General features: G+C 36.6%; 1 non-coding gene across 1 annotated transcript; it reads left to right on the top strand.

Annotated features, from left to right (window-relative positions):
* Positions 1-6,138: 6,138 nt before the first annotated feature.
* On the top strand, positions 6,139-6,246 carry LOC112768301 (small nucleolar RNA R71). Its single transcript, XR_003185737.1, has one exon. It is a non-coding gene; the product is annotated as a small nucleolar RNA R71 (small nucleolar RNA).
* The last annotated feature ends 18,783 nt before the right edge of the window (positions 6,247-25,029 follow it).

Here is a 25,029-nt window from a genome sequence, read left to right as displayed (position 1 = left end):
GCAAGGGCATCACCCTTGTCAGTGGCTACATCCCCTCCTCTCAGTGAATAATATGCTCACGCACCCTGTTACGGCACGGCTATTCATCTGTCGGTTCTCGATCATGCTGGAATAGGATTCACCCTCCTTTTGCGTCTGTCACTAACGCCCAGCACTCGCGAGTTTGAAGCTCGTCACAGTCATTCAATCATTGAATCCTACTCAGAATACCACAGACAAGGTTTAGACCTTCCGGATTCTCTTGAATGCCGCCATCATTCTAGCTTACGCCACGAAGATTCTGGTTAGGAGATCTAAGAGATATTCATTCTAGCTTAATTCATGTAGAACAGAAGTGTTTGTCAAGCACGCGTTCATAGGGGAGAAGGATGATGAGCGTCACACATAATCATCACCTTCATCACGTTCTTGGGTGCGAATGGATATCTTAGAAGCGAAATAAGAAGAATTGAATAGAAAACAGTATTACTTTGCATTAATCTTTGAGGAACAGCAGAGCTCCACACCTTAATCTATGGAGTGTAGAAACTCTACCGTTAAAAATACATAAGTGAAGGTCCAGGCATGGCCGAGATGGCCAGCCCCTCTGATCTAAGAACCAGGCGTCCAAAGATTGTCAAAAAGACGTCTCATACACTAGTAAAAGGTCCTATTTATAATAAACTAGTCACTAGGGTTTACATGAGTAAGTAATTGATGCATAAATCCACTTCCGGAGCCCACTTGGTGTGTGTTTGGGCTGAGCTTAAGTGTTGCACGTGTAGAGGCCATTTGTGGAGTTGAACGCCAGTTTCTGTGCCAGTTTGGGCGTTCAACTCTGGTTTTGGATCCTTTTCTGATGCTGGACGCCAGATTTGGGCAGAATGCTGGCGTTGAACGCCAGTTTACGTCGTCAATTCTTGGCCAAAGTATGGACTATTATATATTGCTGGAAAGCCCTGGATGTCTACTTTCCAACGCAATTGGAAGCGCGCCATTTAGAGTTCTGTAGCTCCAGAAAATCCACTTTGAGTGCAGAGAGGTCAGAATCCAACAGCATCAGCAGTCCTTTTTCAACCTCTGAATCTGATTTATGCTCAAGTCCCTCAATTTCAGCCAGAAAATACCTGAAATCACAGAAAAATACACAAACTCATAGTAAAGTCCAGAAATGTGAATTTAACATAAAAACTAATGAAAACATCCCTAAAAGTAACTAGATCCTGCTAAAAACATACTAAAAACAATGCCAAAAAGCGTATAAATTATCCGCTCATCACAACACCAAACTTAAATTGTTGCTTGTCCCCAAGCAACCGAAAATCACATAGGATAAAAAGAAGAGAATATACTATAAATTCCAAACTATCAATGAAACAGAGCTTCAATCATATGAGCGGGACTTATAGCTTTTTGCCTCTTGAATAGTTTTGGCATCTCACTTCATCCATTGAGGTTCAGAATGATTGGCATCTATAGGAACTCAGATTTCAGATAGTGTTATTGATTCTCCTAGTTCAGTATGATGATTCTTGAACACAGCTTCTTTATGAGTCTTGGCCGTGGCCCTAAGCACTTTGTTTTCCAGTATTACCACCGGATACATAAATGCCACAGACACATAATTGGGTGAACCTTTTCAGATTGTGACTCAGCTTTGCTAGAGTCCCCAATTAGAGGTGTCCAGGGTTCTTAAGCACACTCTTTGTTTTTGCTTTGGACCTTGACTTTAACCGCTCAGTCTCAAGTTTTCACTTGACACCTACATGCCACAAGCACATGGTTAGGGACAGCTTGGTTTAGCCGCTTAGACCAGGATTTTATTCCTTTAGGCCCTCCTATCCACTGATGCTCAAAGCCTTGGGATCCTTTTTATTTGCCCTTGCCTTTTGGTTTTAAGGGTTATTGGCTTTTTCTGCTTGCTTTTTCTTTTTCTTTTTTTTTTTCGCCTATTTTTTTCTTTTTTTTTCTTTTTTTTTTCTGCAAGCTTTGTTCTTTGCTGCTTTTTCTTGCTTCAAGAATCATTTTTATGACTTTTCAGATTATCAAATAACATGTCTCCTAGTCATCATTCTTTCAAGAGCCAACATATTTAACATTCTTAAACAACAACTTCACAAGACATATGCACTGTTCAAGCATACATTCAGAAAACAAGAAGCATTGTCACCACATCAATATAATTAAGCTAAGTTCAAGGATAAATTCGAAACTCATGTACTTCTTGTTCTTTTGATTTAAAACAATTTTCATTTAAGAGAGGTGATGGATTCATAGGACATTCATAACTTTAAGGCAAAGTTACTAACTACTAATGATCATGTAATGAAGACACAAACATAGATAAGCACATAACATAGAAAACGAAAAACAGAGAAAGCAAAAACAAGGAATGAATCCACCTTAGTGATGGTGGCGTTTCCTTCTTGAGGAACCAATGATGTCCTTGAGCTCTTCTATGTCTCTTCCTTGTCTTTGTTGCTCCTCCCTCATTGCTTTTTGATCTTCTCTTATTTCATGAAGCATGATGGAGTGCTCTTGATGTTCCACCCTTAGTTGTCCCATATTGGAACTCAATTCTTCTAGGGAGGTGTTGATGTGCTCTCAATAGTTTTGTGGAGGAAAGTGCGTTTGAGGCATTTCCGGAATCTCATGGTGATGAGCTTCTTGCGCCTCTTGAGCTCCATGACTGGGCTCTCTTGCTTGCTCCATCTTTTTCTTAGTGATGGGCTTTTCCTCTTTAATGAGGATATCTCCCTCTATGTCAATCCCAGCTGAATTGCATAGGTGGCAAATGAGGTGAGGAAAGGCTAACCTTGCCATAGTGGAAGACTTGTCAGCCACCTTGTAGAGTTCTTGAGGTATAATCTCATGAACTTCCACCTCTTCTCCAATCATGATGCTATGGATCATGATGGCCCGGTCTATAGTAACTTCAGACCGGTTGCTAGTGGGAATGATTGAGCATTGAATAAACTCCAACCATCCTCTAGCAATAGGCTTGAGGTCCAATCTTCTTAGTTGAACCGGCTTGCCTTTGGAGTCAATCTTCCATTGAGCTCCTTCTACACATATGTCCATAAGGACTTGGTCCAACCTTTGATCAAAGTTGACTTTCCTTGTGTAGGGGCGTGCGTTCTCTTCCATGTATGGCAAGTTGAACGCCAACCTCACATTCTCCGGACTAAAATCTAAGTATTTCCCCCGAACCATTGTAACATAGTTCTTTGGATCCGGGTTCTTACTTTGATCATGGTTTTTGGTGATCCATGCATTGGCATAGAACTCTTGAACCATTAGGATGCCGACTTGTTGGATGGGATTTGTTAGAACTTCCCAACCTCTTCTTTGAATTTCATGTCGGATCTCCGGATACTCATTTCTTTTGAGTTTAAAAGGGACCTCAGGGATCACCTTTTTCTTGGCCACAACATCATAGAAGTGGTCTTGATGGGCTTTGGAGATGAACCTTTCCATCTCCCATGACTCGGATGTGGAAGCTTTTGTCTTCCCTTTCCCTCTTCTAGAGGATTCTCCGGTCTTAGATGCCATCAATGGTAATGGAAAAACAAAAAAGCTATGCTTTTACCACACCAAACTTAGAATATTGCTCGCCCTCGAGCAATAAACAAAAGAATAGAAGAAGAAGAAGAAGAAATATGGAGAGGGAGAGGGAGATGTGGTTTCGGCTAAGGAGAGTGTAGAGGGGTGTGTTGTGTGAATTTGGTGAAGAATGGAGGTCTTTATATAGGGAAGGGAGGTGGGGTATTGGTTCGGCCATATGGGTGGGTTTGGGTGGGAAATTGGTTTTGAATTCTGAAGGTAGGTGGAGTTTATGAGGTAGGTTTATGGGGAAGAGTGGGTGGATGTGAGTGGTGAAGGTTTGGTGGGGAAGAGAGATTGAGGTGATTGGTGAGGGGTTTTTAGGGAAGAGTGTTTATGGGGTTATGTGAAAGAGAGTGGTGAGAAGAAGTGAGTGGAGGTAGGTGGGGATCCTGTGGGTCCACAGATCCTGAGTGGATCCTGTGGGGTCCACAGATCCTGAGGTGTTCAAGGAATTACATCCCTGCACCCCTTAGGCATGTAAAAATGCCTTTGTATCCAACTCTGGGCGTTCAGCGCCAGGTTGGTGGCCATTTTGGGCGTTCAACGCCCATCTGTGTGCCATTTCTGGCGTTGAACGCCAGAACCATGCCTGTTCTGGCGTTCAGCGCCCAGAAGCTGCCCATTTTGGGCGTTCAGCGCCAGAACCATGCTCTGTTCTGGCGCTGAACGCCAGACAGATGCTCCTCCAGGGTGTGATTTTTCTTCTGCTGTTTTTGATTCCGTTTTCAATTTTTCTATTTATTTTGTGACTCCACATGATCATGAACCTAAGAAAACATGAAAAATAAGAATTAGATAAACATTGGGTTGCCTCCCAACAAGCGCTTCTTTAATGTCAATAGCTTGACAGTGGGCTCTCATGGAGCCTCACAGATGTGCAGAGCTTTGTTGAGACTTTCCAACACCAAACTTAGAGTTTGGATATGGGAGTTCAACACCAAACTTAGAGTTTGATTGTGGCCTCCCAACACCAAACTTAGAGTTTGACTGTGGGGGCTCTGGTTGACTCTGCTTGGAGAGAAGCTTTTCCTGCTTCCTCCTCATGGTTGCAGAGGGAGATCCTTGAGTTTTGAATACAAGGGAGTTCTCATTCCATTGAAGGACTATTTCACCTCTGTCAACATCAATCACAGCTCTTGCTGTGGCCAGGAAAGGTCTTCCTAGGATGATGGATTCATCCTCTTCCTTTCCAGTATCCAGGACTATGAAATCAGTAGGTATGTAAAGGCCCTCAACCTTTACTAATACATCTTCTACTTGTCCATAAGCCTGTTTTCTTGAGCTGTCTGCCATCTCTAGTGAGATTTTAGCAGCTTGCACCCCATAGATTCCCAGTTTCTCTATTATAGAGAGGGGCATGAGGTTTATTCCTGAACCAAGGTCACACAGAGCCTTAAAGATCATGGTGCCTATGGTACAGGGTATTATGAACTTTCCAGTATCCTGTCTCTTCTGAGGCAATGTCAGTTGATCCAGATCACTTAGTTCATTGATGAACAAGGGAGGTTCAACTTCCCAAGCATCAATGCCAAACAATTTGGCATTCAGCTTCATGATTGCACCAAGAAACTTGGCAGTTTGCTCTTCAGTGACATCCTCATTCTCTTCAGAAGAGGAATACTCATCAGAGCTCATGAAGGGCATAAGGAGGTTCAATGGAAGCTCTATGGTCTCTAGATGAGCCTCAGAGTCCTTTGATTCCCCAGAGGGAAGCTCCTTATTGATCACTGGACGTCCCAGGAGGTCTTCCTCCTTGGGATTCACGTCCTCTCCTTTCCTTACAGGTTCGGCCATGGCGCTTATGTCAATGGCCTTGCACTCTCCTTTTGGGTTCTCTTCTGTATTGCTTGGGACAGTACTAGGAGGGATTTCAGTGATCCTTTTACTCAGCTGGCTCACTTGTGCTTCTAGATTTCTAATGGAAGACCTTGTTTCATTCATGAAACTTACAGTGGCCTTAGATAGATCAGAGACTAGATTTGCTAAATTAGAAGCATTTTGTTCAGAGTTCTCTGTCTGTTGCTGAGTTGATGATGGAAAAGGTTTGCTATTGCTAAACCTGTTTCTTCCACCATTGTTAAAGCCTTGTTGAGGCTTCTGATCCTTCCATGAGAAATTTGGATGATTTCTCCATGTTGAGTTATAGGTGTTTCCATAAGGTTCACCTAAATAATTTACCTCTGCTATTGCAGGTTTCTCAGGATCATAGGCTTCCTCTTCAGAAGATGCCTCTTGAGTACTGTTGGATGCATCTTGCATTCCATGCAGACTCTGAGAGATCATATTGACTTGCTGAGTCAATATTTTGTTCTGAGCCAATATGGCATTCAGAGTATCAACCTCAAGAACTCCCTTCTTCATAGGCGTCCCATTGATTACAGGATTCCTTTCAGAAGTGTACATGAACTGGTTATTAGCAACCATGTCAATGAGTTCTTGAGCTTCTGCAGGCGTTTTCTTTAGGTGAATGGATCCACCTGCAGAAGTGTCCAGTGACATCTTTGATAGCTCAGATAAACCATCATAGAATATATCCAGGATGGTCCATTCTGAAAGCATGTCAGAAGGACACTTTTTGGTCAACTGTTTGTATCTTTCCCAAGCTTCATAGAGAGATTCACCTTCTTTCTGTCTGAAGGTTTGAACATCAGCTCTAAGCTTGCTCAGCTTTTGAGGAGGAAAGTACTTGGCTAAGAAAGCCGTGACCAGCTTATCCCAAGAGTTCAGGCTGTCTTTAGGTTGAGAATCCAACCATAATCTAGCTCTGTCTCTTACAGCAAAAGGGAAAAGCATGAGCCTGTAGACTTCAGAATCTACTCCATTTAGTCTTAACAGTATCACATATCTGCAAGAATTCAGTTAAGAACTGAAAAGGATCTTCAGATGGAAGTCCATGAAACTTGCAGTTCTGCTGCATCAGAGAAACTAATTGAGGTTTCAGCTCAAAGTTGTTTGCTCCAATGGCAGGAATGGAGATGCTTCTTCCATGTAAATTGGAATTAGGTGCAGTAAAGTCACCAAGCATCCTCCTTGCATTATTATTATTTTCGGCTGCCATCTCCTCTGCCTGTTCAAAAATTTCTGAAAGGTTATCTCTGGATTGTTGTATTTTAGCTTCTCTTAATTTTCTCTTCAGAGTCCTTTCAGGTTCTGGATCTGCTTCCACAAGAGTGTTCTTATCCTTGCTCCTGCTCATATGACAAGGAAGAATGGCCAGAAAAATGATAATAATAATAGAGATCCTCTATACCACAGTATAGGGATCCCTTTGTGAGTGGAAGAGAAGGGGGAGACAAAGAATGTGATGTAAAGGAAGAAATGCAACTGTACGAATGGAAGAGATGTGAAATGAGATGTTAGGATATGAATGAATAAATAGAATAGAATGAGAGAGAAGGAGGGGATTTTCGAAAATTAATTTTGAAAAGGAGTTAGTGATTTTTGAAAATGGTTTTTGAAAAATGTTAGTATTTTTCGAAAATTAAGATTTAAAATTTAAATTAATTAATAAATTAAAAAGAAATTTTGAAAAAGGGGGAAGATATTTTCGAAAAATGAGAGAGAGAGAGTTAGTTAGGTGGTTTTGAAAAAGTTAAGAAACAAACAAAAAGTTAGTTAGTTAGTTGAAACAAATTTTCGAAAAGATAAGAAGTTAGGAAGTTAGAAAAGATATTTTGAAAAGATATTTTTGAAAAAGATAAGATAAGAAGATAATTTTGAAAAGATATGATAGAGATTAGTTTTTGAAAAAGATTTGATTTTTAAAATCACAATTAATGACTTGATTCATAAGAAATCACAAGATATGATTCTAGAACTTAAAGTTTGAATCTTTCTTAACAAGCAAGTAACAAACTTCAAATTTTTGAATCAAAACATTAATTGATTATGTTATTTTCGAAAATTTGGTATAAAAATAAGAAAAAGATTTTTGAAAAATATTTTTGAAATTTTCGAAAATAACTAATAATTTTGAAAAAGATTTGATTTTTGAAAAAGATTTTGAAAAAGATAAGATTTTCAAATTGAAAATTTGATTTCACTCATTGGCAACAACTTGATTTTAAAAATTTTTGAAAAAGTCAATCCAAATTTTCGAATTTGATGAGAGAAAAAGGGAAAGATATTTTTTTTGATTTTTGAAATTTTTATGAAAAACATGAAAAATATGCAATGCATGAAATTTTTAGATCAAAACATGTGATGCATGCAAGAATGCTATGAATGTCAAGATGAACACCAAGAACACTTTGAATGTCATGATGAACATCAAGACACAATTTTGAAAAATCTTTAATGCAAAGAAAACATGCAAGACACCAAACTTAGAATTCTTTAATGCTTAGACACTAAGAATTCAAGAATGCATATAATAAACATGAAAAGACACAAAACAAAAATTCATCAAGATCAAACAAGAAGACTTACCAAGAACGACTTGAAGATCATGAAGAACACTATGAATGCATGATATTTTCGAAAAATGCAAGATGCATATGCAATTGACACCAAACTTATGATATGACTCAAGACTCAAACAAGAACAAAAAAATATTTTTGATTTTTATGATTTTCTAATTTTTTTTGGATTTTTATTTTATGTTTTTCGAAAAATAATTTTGAAAAAGAAAATAAGGATTCCAAAATTTTTAATATGAATTCCAGGAATCTTATGCTCTAAAGCTCCAATCAAAGGGTCAGGCATGGCTTAATAGCCAGCCAAGCTTTAGTATGTAACTCAGACATGACACGCCTGAAATTCCTTACATTCAACAGCCAATTGGCTAAGAAAGATAAAGAAGCTCTTCTCTTGAGTATAAGAATTGAGACATGGCTTTACAGCCAGCCAGGCTTCAACATGCTCCATGAAACACTAGAATTCATTCTTAAAAATTTTGAAAGGAAAATATATTTTTGAAAACATTTTTATTTTAAATTTTTTTTTTCGAAAACAAAGGAAGAATTTTTGAAAGATTTTTGAAAATTTTTTTGAAAACAAGACAAAAAGAAAATTACCTAATCTGAGCAACAAGATGAACCGTCAGTTGTCCAAACTCGAACAATCCTCGGCAACGGCGCCAAAAACTTGGTGCTGTTGCCGGATCAAAAGGGAATCTGGCACTGATGTTACCGGACCAAAAGCTTGCCGAAAACTCAAACAATCCCCGGCAACGGCGCCAAAAACTTGGTGCTCTGATCTTAATTCATAATTGTCACAACTTCGATACAACTAACCAGCAAGTGCACTGGGTCGTCCAAGTAATACCTTACGTGAGTAAGGGTCGAATCCCACGGAGATTGTTGGTATGAAGCAAGCTATGGTCACCTTGTAAATCTCAGTTAGGCAGATATAAGGTGATAATGGTGTTTTCGAATATTAATTAATAAAATAGGGATAGAAATACTTATGTAAATCATTGGTAGAAATTTCAGATAAGCGAATGGAGATGCTTTCGTTCCTCTGAACCTCTGCTTTCCTGCTATCTTCATCCAATCCGTCTTACTCCTTTCCATGGCTGGCTTTATGCAAGGGCATCACCGTTGTCAGTGGCTACATCCCCTCCTCTCAGTGAATAATATGCTCACGCACCCTGTCACGGCACGACTATTCATCTGTCGGTTCTCAATCATGCTGGAATAGGATTCACCCTCCTTTTGCGTCTGTCACTAACGCCCAGCACTCGCGAGTTTGAAGCTCGTCACAGTCATTCAATCATTGAATCCTACTCAGAATACCACAGACAAGGTTTAGACCTTCCGGATTCTCTTGAATGCCGCCATCATTCTAGCTTACGCCACGAAGATTCTGGTTAGGAGATCTAAGAGATATTCATTCTAGCTTAATTCATGTAGAACAGAAGTGTTTGTCAAGCACGCGTTCATAGGGGAGAAGGATGATGAGCGTCACACATAATCATCACCTTCATCACGTTCTTGGGTGCGAATGGATATCTTAGAAGCGAAATAAGAAGAATTGAATAGAAAACAGTATTACTTTGCATTAATCTTTGAGGAACAGCAGAGCTCCACACCTTAATCTATGGAGTGTAGAAACTCTACCGTTAAAAATATATAAGTGAAGGTCCAGGCATGGCCGAGATGGCCAGCCCCTCTGATCTAAGAACCAGGCGTCCAAAGATTGTCAAAAAGACGTCTCATACACTAGTAAAAGGTCCTATTTATAATAAACTAGTCACTAGGGTTTACATGAGTAAGTAATTGATGCATAAATCCACTTCCGGGGCCCACTTGGTGTGTGTTTGGGCTGAGCTTAAGTGTTGCACGTGCAGAGGCCATTTGTGGAGTTGAACGCCAGTTTCTGTGCCAGTTTGGGCGTTCAACTCTGGTTTTGGATCCTTTTCTGGCGCTGGACGCCAGATTTGGGCAGAAGGCTGGCGTTGAACGCCAGTTTACGTCGTCAATTCTTGGCCAAAGTATGGACTATTATATATTTCTGGAAAGCCCTGGATGTCTACTTTCCAACGCAATTAGAAGCGCGCCATTTCGAGTTCTGTAGCTCTAGAAAATCCACTTTGAGTGCAGGGAGGTCAGAATCCAACAGCATCAGCAGTCCTTTTTCAACCTCTGAATCTGATTTCTGCTCAAGTCCCTCAATTTCAGCCAGAAAATACCTGAAATCACAGAAAAACACACAAACTCATAGTAAAGTCCAGAAATGTGAATTTAACATAAAAACTAATGAAAACATCCCTAAAAGTAACTAGATCCTGCTAAAAACATACTAAAAACAATGCCAAAAAGCGTATAAATTATCCGCTCATCAATTAGCCCTCGGATTCATTAGAGTAACCGCCGGCGGTGGCGGTGGCGGCGTCGCCGACCCCGCCGACGACGACGGAAAGAAAGAGCTAAAGCTCCACCATTCAATTGATGAAGGGTTGAGATTGGTTACAGAAAATGAGAAGAAGGTTCGGAAGCTGACCGGACGAGAATATAAGGCTCTGCCGGAGCCGGAGCTGGGGACGGGAAGGTCGCGCATAAGGCTGACGATTCCGTTGTTCAAGTGAGCGTTGCCGAGGAGCTTGAGAGAATTGAGCCTTAAGGTTCCAAAGTCAAATTGAATTAATTTAAATATTTGATTTTTTTAATATTTTGATATAATACCACAAAACATTTTAAATTTAACAATAATAACCATCATAAAACTAATATTTATAAAGTTACCCCACTGACACAAAAGTAAATTAAAGTATTACTAGTCAATCATATGAAACTAGATTCAGACAAATTTCTACCGTTAGATTAAAAAGCATATATAATCCAATGACTCCTTATCAACAAGCGCACCGGTCAGCCAAAGCTAAATTTTATGCACATTGGTAAGCCAAACACACACGCACATGGAATCCGTGCCCTTCTTTTAGCTTGGAACTTGGGATAAAGAGATATTATATGTGAGACAGACTGTGTGGAGGCCTTTACTATTGTCAATAATTTACAAAATTATTCTGGTTTTATTGATCCTTTGGTGTTGAAAATCCGAGATATCATATCTTAAAAATAGCGTGTTGTTCTCCGGGTGATCTTGAGAAATGCAAACACAGTAGCAGACATCTTGGCAAAGACTACAACGAGGGCCTTTTCTCTCCAAGTGGAGCTTCTATTGCCTTGAAAGGAGTTTGAGAGTAGTATTCAACAGGACTGCCTTTCTTAAACATTTTTTTATTTGTTTTTCTTTTTTAGTTGTTGTTTGTTTTCTTTCCAGCCACCAAAAAAGAAAATTAAACTGTCATGAAACCAATTTATCTTTAAACCAATTTCTTTTTATTTTTTATTGCATAAATTCAAAATTCTTAATATTTTTAAATGTTAAATTTTATTCATAATTTTTTTATAATAATTTAATATTAATAAATTTGATAATATATCATTATGTTATTTCAATAATAAAATTATATGATTAACTAAAACACGTTTTTTGTTTTGGTTAAAACACGCATATTTATAGAAATAAAAACTCAATAAAAATTTATTTAAATTTTATTTAACTTACTAAAAATCATTATTACTAGTTAATTAATAAAAAGAATATCGTATTGTTAGTTTTTGTTTTTATAATATATTTAAAAACTATTTTTAACCATTAATAGAAAATTTTAAAATTTATGAGTATCACATCATAAGAGCATACGTCAAAACATACCTGAATTCAGGTTAATAAATTTTGAGATGTTTTTGGTTGTGGTTGATCTTTGATATCTAGTTATGATTCAGGGACTTTTGAGTTATGAGCACACCACGCTTATACTGCTCTTAGTTATTTTTCTTTCTCCTAGTGGTTTCTAGGTATTTTTCTCTCTTTTCTTTGTTTCTTTTACTTTTTCATTGATGACATAAAGAATAACCATTTTGTTGAGTAGAGAGTTTCTTCTTTTATTGTTACCTTATTTTTTTTAAAATGTAACTTCTACTTTTCTGTTATAAAGAGAAAAGAAAGTAATATTTTTTATTAGTTAAAATTTTATTAATTCTATTCTTTTTATTGAGTAACAACCATCATATTTAACTCACTATAATTAGAATTAGTCTTATTAATTACATGAACCACATTATTATTTTAATAAAATAATTTACAATCTCCTACTTGATCCATGTAATGACTTGAAAATTCAACAACCATAAAAGCACACTACTTTACATTGAAATAATCAAATCATCATCCTTAATTGAATCGCATTGATTGGATCATGGTAGTAGATGTCTATTAGTGACATAGTTCTTTTCATATATCACAAAATTAACTCAACTCAACTTTTATATGAGAAGGTATATAAGAATATGTTATCACATTAAAAATTACATGTAATTATCATAATGTGATAGGCAACGAGTAAGTAGAAACATAACTTTAATTGAATTCATAAGTGTCATAATGATATAAGCAAAACACATAGTCATACATATGCATACATATTATACTTTTATAATAACAAAGAATTATCAAATATGTTCATCTATATTACCTGACCAGAAAAATTTTTTGGTGCAATCTCTTAGTTAATTGATCCACTATCATCATACTAGTACCAATATGCTTAAAAGATACTTTTTGTTTCTACAAATTTTTTAAAAATGTCAAAGTACTTCAAATCCATGTGTTTTATACCTTTAGACTACTTGTCATTCTTAAAAAATAAAACAACTATAGAATTATCGCAATATAGTCTTAGTGACTTAGCTATACTTTCAATGATACTAAGTCTTTAGATAAAGTTTTTACAACCACAATGCTTGAACTGAGGCATTAAAGCATGCCATGAATTCCACATCCACAGTAAAGTAGCAATAATAGATTCTTTTACACTTTTCCATGAAATAGCTCCTCCAGCCAACATAAAAACATAACCAAAAATTTACTTTCTCGAATATATGCATCCAACAAAATCTGAATCTGAGTAGACAACCACTTTAAGACCATCTGATCTTCTATATGGGAGCACATGTCTCTTGGTGCCTTGTAAATACCTAAAGACTTTTTTTATAGCTTTCTATTGGTTTATTCCAAGATTACTTTGATATCAACTTAACATCCGAATAATAAAATTTATATCTGGTCTAGTACATGTGTGAATACACGTCAAACTTCTAACCATTGAAGAATAAGGAATAAACTTAATTGGTTTTTTTTGTTCCAATTCGTTCTTGGGACATTGCATCTGACTAAATTTGTCCCCTTTTTAAATCGGAATTATTTCTGAAGAGCAACCTTTCATTCTAAATCTCTCTAACACATTTTTTATATATCTTTTCTAAGACTATCTTAATGTACCTTATGATATATCATAGAATATTTCTATTCCTATTACATAAAGTCTATCATCCATATCTTTCATTTCAAATTTATCAAGGAGAAAGTTGTTTACATCTTACAATAACCAACATTATTAGTAGCAAGAAGTATGTCATAAATATATAGGACCAATATAATAAACTTACTCCCACTGATTTTTATGTAGATACACCTATTAACAGCATTTTGCATAAAATCGTATGATAGGATGGTATCATTTAATTTGATAAACCATTGTCTAGAAGCTTTGTTTTAATTCATATATTGACCTTTTCAATTTACATACTAATTTTTTTTTGAGTGGTAAAAAATCCTTGATGTTGGTCCATATAAACCTCTTTTTCTAAGTCACCATTGAAAAAGATGATCTTTACATCCATTTATGAAGCTCTAAATCATAATAAGCCACCAAAGCCATAACAATTCTTAAAGAATCATTCTTTTAAATTAGTGAAAAGTTTTTTTTTATAGTCAATACCATCTTTTTAAGTATAACCTTTGGCAACAAGTCTAGCCTTATACCTTTTAATATTGTCTTATAAGTCACATTTAGTCTTAAATATCCATTTATATTCAATTTGTTTTGAACTTTTAGGAAACTCGACTAGATCCCAAGCTTTATCGTCATCAATTAATTTTAACTCTTCTTTCATAGCATTAAATCACTTTTAGAATTATGAGATTTTCATGGCTTGCTTAAGTCACACTCTTTCATAAGCGAATAAACCACGAAATCATCTAAAATTTGTAAGATTCAAAAAATTTATTATCTAAATATATAATTAAAATTTGAGTTGAGAGGGTTTAAACTGCTCTGTTCGGGTTAAAAATTTAAAGTTTTGAATTTGGAGATTTGTAGATAAGATTATTTAGAGCGTAAAAGTATAATTATTTTTGAAAAAACATGTATTGGTGTCATAATTATCTATCCACGCTTGTGCCAGTCCGGTACCATCTACAAGAAAAGTAAAAAGGTGAAAGAGACTAGAAAAATATTTCAGACACAAATTAGAACAAATAACTTTAAAAATTGGACCATAGGTAGGGCCAATAAGCGAAAAGACAAAAATGCCCATGACCCCTCATTAAAAGGCCAACGACCTCATTCCTCCTTCTTTATCAGATTCTTTCCTTCTCTAGAAGAAAACAAACGAGAGTGAGAGAGGAGAGAAAAAAAGATTTATTATTCATTATCACCTTTAAATCCACTTTTCTCACAAACCAGAGTTTCGATTGATAACCCGTTTGCGGCTATGCGTTGCTCTCATCTCCCTCTTCATTTATATATACTTTTGCAGTGAGTAATTAGTGCACGAAATTGTGATCATCAATGGCGCCAACAACTTGGTACGCACAATTGTAATCTCAACTCTTTTTCACAATTTCGCACAACTAACCAGCAAGTGCACTGGGTCATCCAAGTAATAAACCTTACGTGAGTAAAGGTTGATCCCACGGAGATTGTCGGCTTGAAGCAAGCTATGGTCATCTTGTAAATCTCAGTCAGGCAGATTCAAATGGTTATGGAGAATTGATAATTAAAAGATGAATAAAATATAAAATAAGATAGAGATACTTATGTAATTCATTGATGAGAATTTCAGATAAGTGTATGAAGATGCTTTGTTCCTCCTGAACTTCTGCTTTCCTATTGTCTTCATCCAATCATTCATACTCCTTTCCATATCAAGCTTTATGTTGGGTTTCACCGTTGTCAATGGCTACCTCCCGTCCTCTTAGTGAAAATGGTCCAAATGCGCTGTTACCGCACGGCTAATCATCTGTCGGTTCTCGATCATGTTAGAATAGGATCCATTGATCCTTTTGCGTCTGTCACTACGCCCAAAACTCGCGAGTTTGAAGCTCGTCACAGTCATCCCTTCTCAGATCCTACTCGGAATACCACAGACAAGGTTTAGACTTTCCGGATCTCAGAAATGGCCGCCAATAGTTCTAGCCTATACCACGAAGGTTCTAATCTGAGATTAGAAACCCAAGAGATACACATTCAAGCTTGTTTGCATGTAGAGCGGAAGTGGTTATCAGACACGTGTTCATAGGTAAGAATGGTGATGAGTGTCACATAATCATCACATTCATCATGTTCTTGAGTGCGAATGAATATCTTGGAGAAGAAATAGGCTTGAGTTGAATAGAAAAACAATAGTACTTTGCATTAATTCATGAGGAACAGCAGAGCTCCACACCTTAATCTATGGGGTGTAGAAACTCCACCGTTGAAAATACAAAAGTGATAATGGTGGTCATTGGCTTCGGCACCAGAGAGGGAACCAGAAGAACAAGATGAAAATACAATAGCAAAAGGTCCTATTTATAGAGAACTAGTAGCCTAGGGTTTACAAAAATAAGTAATTAATGTAGAAATTTTCTTCCGGGCCCACTTGGTGTGTGCTTGGGCTGAGCATTGAAGCTTTCACATGTAGAGACTTTTCTTGGAGTTAAACATCAGCTGTTGTGCCAGTTTGGGCATTTAACTCCAGCTTTTATGCCAGTTTTGGCATTTTGACGTCAGAATTTTTATGCTGACTTAGAACGCCAGTTTGGGCCATCAAATCTCGGGTAAAGTATGGACTAGAATGTCTACTTTCCAACGCAATTAAGAGCGCGCCAATTGGGCTTCTGTAGCCCTAGAAAATCCACTTCAAGTGCAGGGAGGTTAGAATCCAACAGCATCTGCAGTCCTTTTTTAGCCTCTGAATCAGATTTTTGCTCAGGTCCCTCAATTTCAACCAGAAAATACATGAAATCACAGAAAAACACACAAACTCATAGTAAAGTCCAGAAATGTGATTTTTATTTAAAAACTAATAAAAATATAATAAAAACTAACTAAAACATACTAAAAACTACCTGAAAATAGTGCCAAAAAATTTTGAAATAATTATCTTCTCATCACAACACCAAACTTAAATTGTTGCTTGTCCCCAAGCAACTAAAAATCAAATAGGATAAAAAGAATAGAATATACAATGAATTCCAAAAACATCTATGAAGATCAGTCTTAATTAGATGAGCGGGGCTATTAGCTTTTTGCTTCTGAATAGTTTTGGCATCTCACTTTATCCTTTGAAGTTCAGAATGATTGGCATCTATAGGAACTCAGAATTCAGATAGTGTTATTGATTCTCCTAGTTCAGTATGTTGTTTCTTGAACACAGTTACTTTATGAGTCTTGGCCGTGACCTTAAGCATTTTGTTTTCCAATATTACCACCGGATACATAAATGCCACAGACACATAACTGGGTGAACCTTTTCAAATTGTGACTCAGCTTTGCTAGAGTCCCCAATTACAGGTGTCCAGAGCTCTTAAGCACACTCTTTTTGCTTTGGACCACGACTTTAACCGCTCAGTCTCAAGCTTTTCACTTGACACCTTCACGCCACAAGCACATGGTTAGGGACAGCTTGGTTTAGCCGCTTAGGCCAGGATTTTATTCCTGTGGGCCCTCCTATCCACTGATGCTCAAAGCCTTGGATCCTTTTTATTTTACCCTTGCCTTTTGGTTTAAAGGGCTATTGGCTTTTTCTGCTTGCTTTTTCTTTCTCTTTTTTTCTTTTCTCTTTTTTTTTTCTTTATTTTTTGCCTCTCTTTTTTTTCACATATATTTTTTTTTTTGCAAGCTTTTCACTACTTTTTCTTGTTTCAAGAATCAATTTTATGATTTTCAGATTATCAATAGCATTTTCCCTTTTTCATCATTCTTTCAAGAGGCAACAATTTTAACATTCATGAACAATAATTCAAAAATATGCACTGTTCAAGCATTCATTTAGAAAAACAAAAAGTATTGCCACCGCATCAAAATAATTAATCTATTTTAAAATTCGAAATTCATGTACTTCTTTTTCTTTTTGCAATTAAAAACACTTTTTATTTAAAAAAGGTGATGGATTCATAGGACATTCATAGCTTTAAGGCATAGACACTTAGACACTAGTGATCATGTAATAAGACACAAACATAAATAAAACATAAAGCATAATTTTCAAAAAACAGAAAAATAAGAACAAGGAAATTAAAGAATGGGTCCACCTTAGTGATGGCGGCTTGTGCTTCCTCTTGAAGATCTTATGGAGTGCTTGAGCTCCTCAATGTCTCTTCCTTGCCTTTGTTGCTCCTCCCTCATGACTCTTTGATCTTCTCTAATTTTATGGAGGAGGATGGAATGCTCTTGGACAAATGAGATGAGGGAAGGCTAACCTTGCCAAAGTAGATGACTTGTCCGCCACCTTGTAGAGTTCTAGGGATATAACCTCATGAACTTCTACTTCCTCTCCAATCATGATGTTGTGGATCATGATAGCCTGGTCTATAGTAACTTCAGACCGGTTGCTAGTAGGAATGATTAAGTATTGGATGAACTCCAACCATCCCCTAGCCAAGGGCTTAAGGTCATGCCTTCTTAGTTGAACCGGCTTCCTTCTTGAATCTCTCTTCCATTGAGCGCCCTCTTCACAAATGTCTATGAGGACTTGGTCCAACCTTTGATCAAAGTTGACCCTTCTAGTGTAAGGGCATGCATCTCCTTGCATCATGGGCAAGTTGAATGCCAACCTTACATTTTTCGGACTAAAATCTAAGCATTTCCCCCGGACCATTGTTGTAAGCCAATTCTTTGGGTCCGGGTTCACACTTTGATCATGGTTCTTGGTGATCCATGCATTGGCATAAAACTCTTTGTAGAACCTATGCACAATTACTCAAGAGGGGGGGTGAATTGAGTATTGCAACAACAATGAATCTTTTTGCGAAAGTTAAAGACAATAAACAAAAGTGTTATTGTACTAGTATTTTTCCAAGAGCTTAACTCAATTGCTAAGCATTTATAAGGAGCTTTTACTTTCCAATAGACACCAACTCAAATAAATTGATCAAGCTTTTCACTAATCGGACTTAAGCTATTCCTTAAGTACTTACGAAGCTACTTTTCGATCACAATTTATTTGCTCAAAAGGTAAAAGACAGTAATATTGAAGAGATGAGTTTGGAGAGATGCAAACGCTATTTAGAGTGGTTCGGCACAATCCTTGTCCTACGTCCACTTTCTTTCTCAATCGCTATTGAGAAGTTCCACTATTGCCAAGCTTCAAGGTGCTCGCGCAAAACCTTTTACAATCCGAGTCCTTAGTTTCTAACACCTCACGGTATATGATCACCACTCGTAGACTAACCCACTCCACTTAGAGATACCTTCTCTAAGATTTGCCTTGAGTACTTAGTATACTTCTTTGGTATCCTCACCGACTATAGTGTTTATAACTCTTGACTCAACCTTGGAGATCACACTCCAATTTACAAAGTGTTACAAGAAAACAATTCTCAAAGAATTGTTGAGATGAAATGAGTACTCTCTAGAAGAGTGTATGATTACAAGTTTAGCACTATTGAACCAATTGATATTGCTCTCTCAAATTGTGTATTATAACACCTTAAAAAATGTGTAGAATGAAAGAATATGAACAAGATAGTTTGCAAATACTCACGTGTATGAAATAAGGCTTCAATCCATCTATTTATAGACTCCCCAAACCTTAGAAACGTTGGGGAGTTAATGGGATGGAGCCTTTTTGTCAAAACTAGCCGTTTTTTATGTTTTTGAATCATTTGCATCGATGCATAACACTTTGCATCGATGCAAATGTGTCTTTGAAGCTGAAATTTGAATTTTCAGCTAGGTTGCATCGATGCAAACATCTTTGCATCGATGCAACAAGTCGTTGCATGCTTTGCATCGATGCAAGATGAGTGTGCATCGATGCAAACCTTAAAGAATGGCTTAAAATCACTTCAAAATACTTAGGATTGATCTCAAACTTATTGGAGTCAATTCCTATGCTTTTGTACCTTTGAAAACAAGTTTTTAAACCATTTGGCTAGCATCGAATTGCAAGATGTGCATCAAAACATTTTGTGAGTGTGTGTTGAGAGATTTAGCAATTGGTTCTTAACAAGAAGTTACCTAAGTCCTAAGACACTATACTTGTCTTCAAATGTTGTGGACTTGAGTTTCTTGTTGTTGTTGTGTTGCTTTCAACTCTTCATTCCTCAATGTTGAATGTTGGTTGATATTTCAACTTGCTTGTTCATTCAAGTTGTTTGTTGGTTTGTCTTTCATGTCGTTTGTTGGTTTGTCATTCATCAAAACCTACGAATACAAACTTCGCATACAAGCAACATGATTTACAATTTCCCCCTTTTTGATAATGACAAACCAATTTTGAGGATATGCATTTATAAATGATTTTGAAAGCAACAATAATGCACTTTGTTTTATAGAAAGCTTTGGAGAAGACTTCACAAAAAAATTTTGCAGGAGTTCCCCCTAAATATGTGCATTTGTTCCCTTAAAGGGCGTTTATCAAAGAAAACGATTTAGATATCAAAGTTTTTGCTTAGCGGAAGTCTTTTTGAAATCATTGTTTCGCAAACTTATTTCTTCTTTTCAAATCCTCAAACTTCTTCTTTTCCAAGAGTTCAAAATTTCAAATATCCTCAAACTTCTCTTCCCCCTTTTGACATTATCAAAAAGAAAGGAGTTTGAAATGTGTCATAGAAGCATGCATAAAACAATGAATTTTTTAAGTTCAATTTCTCTATTAATTTCAAGGATGAGATATTCCCCCTTTCAAAAAGAATTTGATTTCCTCTTTTTATATATATAACAAGCATGCATAATTCCCCCTAAAGAAGTGAAATATATTAAAGCATGCACATTAACTTAAAATAGGGGTACCAAGCCTATTTTGAGTTATTCACCAAATAAGCATACAAGCATTAATCATTAAACAAAATTATGAAGGAGATATCAAAGTATTTAAACCATAATAGAAATCCTTAGCTTACTAGGAGTTAGTTTAACAGTTCATATAATCAAATAAACATAAAGCAATAAAAAGTGACTTGATGAAGAGGAGACAATCAATCTTGGTCTTCATCATCATCAGTATCCTCTTCATACGGTAGGTGGATGCCGAAATGCTCATATAAGTCATCAACACGACGATCCAAGCGACCCGTGCGATGATCGACACGAGACACACGACGATTAAGTGCTTCAAGTTGCCTACCATGCTCTACTTCAATCCTTTGGATGTTTTGGTTGATGGATTGTAATTCTCTCATTACATCAACCAAGGAGGGTGGTTCTTGAGCTTGAGGTGCTTGTGGAGGAGCTTGCTCTTGAGGACCTTGTTCATCAACATTTCTTCTTCCCATTTTGTTGAGAATATGAGTGTTGATACAAGATTGAGGTGGTACTTCCTTGGCAATCTCATTTGATATATTAATACCAACATAATCAAAGACTTTAGACCATAGGCAAAGGAATCCTAATCCACCATTCCTATCCTTCATCTTGAGCCTAATCATATGTTGTACTATAAAGTATGGCCAATTAATCTTAATCCCATTCATCATAGCCCACATGACAATCAAATCTTCATCATTTACATTCGCATGCCCGGATATTCTAGGTTGCAATACATAGGTGACTAGATATAACAAAGTTCTATGTTCCGCACTCATTGAATTGCAACTAATTTTGGAGTGAGCTCCTTGTACAAGGTTGAACAAATGCATGGCATTGTCCTTTGAATAACCCCATTCATCAATTGGGGTTTTACCACCTTGAAACAAGTCACCTTGATTTGGCAACTCCCAAATGGTGGCTAACTCATCACCATCTAGCCTATAATCCTTTCTTCCTATCTTGAAGAATAATGTGAAATTTGATTCATCTTCCTCATCAATCTCAATCATGAGTGTACTATAGGCTATGGCAACTAAATCCGGATAATATTTACTCTTAATTTGAACAAAATCCATGAGGCCTTGATGAACTAGAATAGCCTTAAGAGTATCAAAGTTATGAATGACAAGAAGGGTCGGATCCAAATACCTTGGAGGAATTTCCTTTCTTCCGGCGAGCCTTGCCTCATAGAATTGAAGATCTTCATTAGAGGCAAAGTACCTTGCCAAAGGATGATCATTTGGAGGTGGAACCACACTTGAAGAGCCTTTTGACTTCTTGATGGTTCTCTTGATTCTAGGCATTGTGGATGATTTTGTTTTATGGGTTTTGTAGAGGAGAATGTGGGGACTTCAAATATGTAATTTGTTTGTAGTGGGTATCAAAGTTTTGTGAGTTGTATGAAGCTATATGTGAGCTTGTTTTGGAGGTTATGGAGGTTTGAATGTGGGGATATGAGTTGTGAGGTTGAAGATGATGAAAAAGTGGGGTTTTGTTGCTCAAAAATGCCAAATTCACGTGTTTTTGAGCAATTTGGTCGTGTTTGCATCGATGCAATAGACTTTGCATCGATGCACACAGCACGTTGTGTGCTTTGCATCGATGCAAAGCTTGGTTGCATCGATGCAACATGCATCATTTTGCCCAAAATCACCAAATTTTCATCCTTTGGTGGTTCTTTCTTCAATCCTTTGAGTTCCATCATGTATATACTCACTTAAACCATTATAAACTTCAATTTGTTGATCCTCCATTGTTTATAATCTTCAAATTCTTCAATCTACCTCAAGATTAATCACTCATTCATCAACTCATAAACCTACAAAACAATGGCTAATTGGATATCTCCAATGCTTAAGTTAGTAAGAGATACAAAAATAGCAATATAAATACAATGAATTCAAACAAATCATAGTAGATTAGAATCCAAGATACCAAGTTCATTTTGGATGTTAAAAAAACTTTCTTTACATAAAGGTTTAGTGAAGATGTCCGCTAGTTGTTTACTAGTTTCGACAAATTCAATAACCACATCACCTTTTTCAACATGGTCTCTTATGAAGTGATGTCTAATCTCAATATGCTTGGTTCTTGAATGTTGAACCGGATTCTTGGTTAAATTTATTGCACTAGTATTATCACATTTGATAGGAATGTGATCAAGCATGAGTCCATAGTCCACAAGTTGTTGTTTCATCCATAAAATTTGGGCGCAACAACTACCGGCGGCTACATACTCGGCTTCGGCGGTAGATAAGGCTACACTTACTTGTTTCTTACTATGCCATGAAACAAGAGAGTTTCCTAGCAAGTGACAAGTGCCGCTAGTGCTTTTCCTATCCAATTTGCAACCGGCAAAATCGGAATCGGAATAACCAATCAAATCACAAGTGGATCCTTTCGGATACCACAATCCAACATTTAATGTTCCTATGAGATACTTCATAATCCTTTTCACCGCACTTAAGTGAGATTCCTTAGGATTAGCTTGGTATCTCGCACACATGCATACACTAAACATGATATCTGGCCTACTTGCCGTTAGATAAAGTAATGATCCTATCATGCCTCTATACTTCTTTACATCTATGTTTTTACCTTGTTCATCTTTGTCAAGGTAGCAAGTAGTGCTCATTGGTGTGTCCATTGCCTTAGCATTGTCCATTCCAAATCTTTTGAGCAATTCCTTGCAATATTTGGTTTGGCTAACGAAAGTTCCTTCTTTTCCTTGTTTGATTTGAAGACCAAGGAAGAAGTTGAGTTCGCCCATCATGGACATTTCAAATTCACTTTGCATGAGGTTTGAGAAAAACTTGCAAAGTGATTCGTTAGTTGAACCAAATATTATGTCATCGACGTAAACTTGTACCAGAAGGATATTTTTGTTTTCAATCATGATAAATAAAGTTGTATCAACCTTCCCTCTTCTAAAACCCTTTTCTATTAAAAACTTGCTCAAACGTTCATACCAAGCTCTTGGAGCTTGTTTAAGACCATAAAGAGCTTTCTTGAGTTTAAAAACATGATTAGGATTTTCATGATCCTCAAAACCGGGAGGTTGTTCAACATATACTTCTTCTTGAATGAAACCATTAAGAAAGGCACTCTTAACATCCATTTGATAAAGTTTGAAGTTATAAGAGGATGCAAAAGCAAGTAACATCCTAATAGCTTCTAATCTAGCTACAGGAGCATAAGTTTCGCCATAATCAATGCCTTCCTCTTGATTATAACCTTTAGCTACCAATCTAGCTTTGTTTCTAACAATTGTACCATTTTCATCGAGTTTATTTCTAAAAACCCATTTTGTTCCTACAATTGTTTGATTACTTGGTTTAGGCACCAATTCCCAAACGTCATTTCGTTTGAATTGGTTAAGCTCCTCTTGCATTGCCATAGCCCAATGTTCATCATCAATTGCGGACTCAATGGTAGATGGTTCAATTTGAGAAACAAAAGCACTATATGAAAATAAATTTCTAAAAGTGGATCGAGTTGTTACCCCTTTCGAAACATCACCAATGACGTTGTCTAGAGGATGATCCTTTGAAGTACGTCAGTCCTTTGGAAGTGCATTTATTTGTGCTTGTGATGGTTAAATTTCTTCAACTTGAACACTATCTTTTGTTGAGCTTGTAGAGGCTTCATTTAAATCTTTTTCTTTGTCTTCACCATTCAAATTTAGTGAATCAAAGTTTTCTACATTTTCATCAAAATCTTTTCTAGCACAACAACGGTTAGTTTCATCAAAAGCGACATGAATACTTTCTTCCATAGTCATGATGCGTTTATTATATACTCTAAAAGCTTTGCTAGTTAAAGAGTAGCCTAAGAAGATTCCTTCATCAGCCTTAGCATCAAATTTGCCTAAGTTATCTTTTCCATTATTTATAATAAAGCATTTACAGCCAAAGACGTGAAGGTGGGAAATATTTGGCTTTCTTCCTTTGTACAATTCGTACGGTGTTTTCTTAAGAATAGGTCGAATGATAATCCTATTCATAACATAACACGCGGTACTAACCGCATCCGCCCAAAAGTACTTAGGAATATTAGCCTCATTGAGCATAGTTCTCGCCATTTCTTCTAAATGACGATTTTTCCTTTCAACCACACCATTTTGTTGTGGTGTTCTAGGAGAGGAAAAATTATGCTCAATGCCATTTTCTTCACAAAAAGTTTCAAAAAGATTGTTTTCAAATTCTCCACCATGATCACTTCTAATAGATGATATATGCAAATTCTTTTCATTTTGAATAACTTTGGCTAATCTTTTGAATGCTCGAAATGCATCACTCTTGTTTGCTAGGAACAAGGTCCATGTAAATCGAGAGTAATCATCAACAATAACTAAAGCATAGTAATTGCCACCAAAGCTCATAGTCCTGGAAGGACCAAATAAATCCATGTGCAAAAGTTGTAATGGCCTTGTTGTTGAAACAATGTTTTTGGATTTAAAAGAGGCCTTTACTTGTTTTCCCTTTTGACATGCGTCGCAAAGGACGTCTTTTTCAAAACGTAGCTTTGGTAAGCCAATTACTAACTCTTTAGAGACCAACTTGCTAAGATGGTCCATGTTAGCATGAGCTACTCTACGATGCCATAACCAAGTTTCATCATTTTTACTAACAAGGCATTTCACATCATTTGAGGAAACTTCATCTAGATTAATCATGTATACATTGTCAACACGGTGTCCAATTAGCACAATTTCATTAGTGTCTTGTCTTTTTATCAAACAACATTTTGAATCAAAGGTGACTAAGTTTCCTTTGTCACAAAGTTGGCTAACACTAATGAGATTATGTTTGAGACCTTTGACAAGTATAACATTATCTATGGAGGTAGAAGAATTTTTACC

Source organism: Arachis hypogaea, chromosome 17 (assembly GCF_003086295.3).
Source record: "Arachis hypogaea cultivar Tifrunner chromosome 17, arahy.Tifrunner.gnm2.J5K5, whole genome shotgun sequence".
NCBI lineage: Eukaryota > Viridiplantae > Streptophyta > Magnoliopsida > Fabales > Fabaceae > Arachis > Arachis hypogaea.
Note: the sequence above shows the minus strand (reverse complement) of the source record. Positions and strands in the feature narration are given on the sequence as shown.